The following is a 4,301-nucleotide window of genomic DNA, read 5'->3' on the forward strand; positions in this document are numbered from 1 at the left end:
TCCCAGCCCACCCTTAAAGCCCACATCGTGGTACATCTTGTAGTCCATGCTCCTTGGGAGACTGAGGAAGGAGGATCGTGCCCTTTGTAAGCCATGTCTTAAGGAAAAAAACAAAAAGAATATAAAAAAGAAGAGGTATTTCTAAGGAAACAAAAGTAAAAAGAAAAGTTAATCTTGGGAAAAGTTAAGTAGTTGGCGTAATGACTGTGTCGCTGGACTCCCATGTAGTCGATCACGGTTCGAGTCCTGGACTCTGTGGCTTAAACTCACACTAAGCCTGTGTGCATGCCCAAGATCCCAAGAGGAGAATGGAGGAGAAGGGATTGTGGTGTGGCCATCCCCCCTGGGGCAGAGATTTCTCTCTTTCTCTCTCTTTTTCTCTGTCTTTCTGGCAAGCACATGCACCCTATCAAAAACCTCTCCCCCCCCTCCCCCAAAAAAAGAAAAGTTAATCTTTAGAACAGTCTATAAACCAGTTTGTGAGTCTGGAGGGCAGTAAAACAAGAATATTTCAAATGGTGAACTTGAATCACTGTTAGGTAAAGTGGAAATGAGCAGGCTGAAGCGATCTGCCAAATTTTCCTGTTCTGCAGTTTTCATGTCACAAGGTTGTCCTAATGTAAGCTGTTGTAATGATTTTTCTTCAAAGCCGAGTTGAGCAGCTTCAGTTAGTAGGGCCTCGGGGAAAAAAGGTAGTGTAGATTTTGGTGCTTCCGGGTCAGAAAAATGAAAGAAAAATCTGAAAACATTAGTCTGGAAACTCGAGATCCAATACTGGATGAATCTAAAAATTCAAGATCTAGTTTAAATAACATAATCTTCAAAGCTATGAGTTAGAAACTAATAAGTACACTATAGTTTTCTTCTGAAGCAAAATTTTTCTCTCTGGTCCCTACTTTTTACCAAATATGACTACAGTAGATCTAACTTGTTCATAAATTTAGTATCATTAATTCAACCTGATTATTTGCTTAAGTATCATTACTTCAACCTGATTATTTGCATAAGTACATAGAGGCTTATTTTTAAAATTGGCTTTGCAGAAACCTTTTTGGAAGGAACCTCACAATGGACTTTTAAAAAGCTATCAAAGGTTAGGGGGGCCATGCCAGAGAGTCACCATCAGACTATGCCCACAGTACCTGTACAAGTTGGGTAAATTGGGTTTCCAAAATTCATCAAGGGTTTTGGACCTGTCAGGGACTGATACTCACTTACCTGTTAGGCAGCCAGGAGAACCATTTACTCAAGGTCACAGGTCAGCTTTCCAAGAGTTTCTAGCGGCATCCATAAAGTTTAAGTTCCTTGGCTGTCCGCTCACATCTGAAAACATACCACAGCTAAAGTCTTGGTAACTCTAACCAGTGTTTCCAATTTTCTTGTTATGAGAGAGCAGATTCTTCAGCGAATGCAAATAACTCTGCTGTGCTAAAATAAGAATACCCATAAATAGTTTCCAAATTCTGAAGGAATCAAGAAGGGAGGAAAGTAAATATTTCAATTCTTTTCTCAAAAATGTACTTTATGGGGGCTGGCAGGGGGTGTGGTGGTTAAGATACTGGACTCCCACATGGCCAGCTATGGTTCAAGTCCCGAACCTGGTGGCTTGCTTTCTCACTTTCCCTTTCTCTCTCTCTCTCGCTAGTCAAAATTTTAAAAATAAATAATAATGGGAACCAGCAGTTAGCGTAATGGCTATGTCGCTGGACTCCCACGTGGTCGACCACGGTTCGCGTCCTGGACCCAGTGACGTAAAACTCATGCCAGGCATGTGTGCGTACGTGCCCAAGATCCCTGAGAGGAGAATGGAGGAGAAGGGATTGCGGCATGGCCATCCCCCCTGGGGGGTGATTTCTCACTTCCTGTCTCTATGTCTCTCTCTCTCTCTGTCTGGCGAGCGCACACGCCCTATAGCAAAAACCTCTCCAAAAAAAAAAAAAAATAAATAAATAAATAATAAATAAAATAATTATTTTTATATATATGTATGTATGTGTATATATATATATATTTACTTTATGGGCCAACAGGTGGTGTCATGGTTAAAACACTGAATTTCCACATGGCCAACTCAACAGATGGAGTCCTGGACCAGGTAGCTTAAGAATCTCGCTAGGGTGTGGCTTGAACCTGATTCTCAGCCTCTCACTTACCTCTCCATACCGCATGAGCTTCACCACCCACTCTATTACCTTCTCAACCTGCTACCAGTCCCTGGGCTCCATCCAAATGCCCAGCCACCAGTTCAGCCAGCAACCAGCACCGCCAGCATCTATATAGGCACTAGGTACTCAAGCTCCCGGATCTCTGGGCAGTACACCAGCAGTATCCTGGGCAGCTAGGGGGCTGGGAGCCTGGCAGCAGGGATGGCCAGGGGGTTGGCAGGAATGGAGAGCATCCAGGGCAAGAAGGAGACCTGAATGACCTGAATGCAAGACCTGAATGACCGCCTGGTCTCCTACCTGGACAGAGTAAGGAACCTGGAGACTGATAACCAGAAGCTGGAGAACAAAATCCAGGAATACAGGAAAAGAAGGGGCCCCAGGTCAGAGATTGGAGGTATTACTTCAAGATCATCAAAGAGGGCCAGCAGGTGGTATGGTGGTTAAGGTGCTGGACACTCCTACATGGACCACCACGGTTCAAGTCCTGGATCTGGTAGCTTGCTTTCTCAGTTTCTCTCTCTCTCCCTTTCTCTCTCTCTCTTTCTCTGTGTCTCTCTTTGGTCAAATTAAAATAAATGAATGAATAAATAAAATTAATTTTAAAAATAATTCTTTAAAAGAAAAAAGATCATCAGAGAGCTGAGGGCACAGGTCTTTGCAAACCCTGTGGACAATACTGCATTGTTCTACAGGTAGACAATGCCCGTCTTGTTGCTGATGACTTCAGAGTCAACTGTAAGACAGAGCTGGCCATGTGTCAGTCTGGGGAGAGTGACATCCATGGACTCCACAAGGTCATTGATGACACCAATGTCATTCAGCTGCACCTAGAGACGGAGATCCAAGGAGGAGCTGCTCTTCATAAGAAGCACCATAAGGAGGAAGTCAATGGCCTACACGCCCAGACTGCCAGCTCTGGGTTGACAATGGAAGTGGATGCTCCTGAATCTCAAGACCTCAGCAAGATCATGGCAGATATCCAGGCCCAGTATGATGAGCTGGCTCAGAAGAACAGAGAGAAGCTGGAAAAATGCTGATCCCAGACGACTGTGGGGAGTACCACAGTGGTCATCTCGCAGTTTGCCGAGGTTGGAGCTGCAGAGTAGACACTCATGGAGCTGAGTGGCACGGTCCAGTCCTTGGAGATGGACCTGGACCCAGTGAGCAATCTGAAGGCCTGCCTGGAGAGCAGCCTGAGGGAGGGGGAAGCCTGCTACGTCGTGTCGCTCGAGCAAAAAAAAGCTCGAGCAGCTCAGTGGAGTCCTGTTGCACCTGGAGTCAGAGCTGGCACAGACGGGCAGTACCAGGCCCAGGACTACAAGGCCTAGCTGAACATCAAGGTCAAGCTGGAGACTGAGACCGCCATCTACCATCGCCTGCTGGAAGGTGGTGAGGATTTCAGTCTCAGTGACACCCTGGACAGCAGCCACTCCATGCAGACTATCCAGAAGACCACCACTTGCAGGCTGGTAGGTGGCAAGGTGGTGTCTGAGACCACTGACACCAAAGTTCTGAGTCATTGAGACAGCAGAAGCAGGGTACCCTTGGGGAAGCAAGAGGCCAATAAAAGATACAGAGGTCATTACATGTCAAAAAAAAAAAAAAGAATCATGCTAGGTATGTGTGTGTGCATGCCCAAAATCCCGAGAGGAAACTGGAGGAGAAGGGCTGTGGCATGGCCATTCCCCTGGGGGGTGATAGTGATTTCTTTCTCCTCTGTCTCTCGCTGGTGAGCACACAAACCCTGTGGCAAAAACCTAAAATAAAATACAGTAAAAAAATTAACCTAAAAATAGAAAGACAGTTAGAGGCCAGCCCATGGCCTGGTGTTTAAGGCAGCGGGATCTAACATGACTGATACGCAATTCAAGTCCCAGACCCGGTGGCTTACAAAACATATCAGGCAACTGCATGTGCTTGCCCAAAATTCTGAAAGGACAAAGAGGTGGAGGAGAAGGGATTTCAGTGTGACCATTCCCAATGGTGGTGGTGGGGTGCTTCTCCACCCTCCCACTTCTCCAGCCTGTCTCTTTCTCTGGCAAGATGAGAGCAGGTGCCCTCTAGAAAAGAAAAAAAAAAAATTAAATTGTGTCTCTGTAAATGGAAGGAGTTAATTGACTTGTCACACATAGCTAG

General features: G+C 45.7%; 1 pseudogene; it reads left to right on the forward strand.

Moving 5' to 3' along the window:
- The first annotated feature begins 2,166 nt into the window (after nt 1–2,166).
- Nucleotides 2,167–3,688, forward strand: LOC102474719 (keratin, type I cytoskeletal 18-like; annotated as a pseudogene).
- Nucleotides 3,689–4,301: the final 613 nt, after the last annotated feature.

The sequence above is a fragment of the Tupaia chinensis genome, unplaced genomic scaffold (genome assembly GCF_000334495.1).
Source record: "Tupaia chinensis unplaced genomic scaffold, TupChi_1.0 Scaffold000023_1, whole genome shotgun sequence".
In the NCBI taxonomy this organism is placed as follows: domain Eukaryota; kingdom Metazoa; phylum Chordata; class Mammalia; order Scandentia; family Tupaiidae; genus Tupaia; species Tupaia belangeri.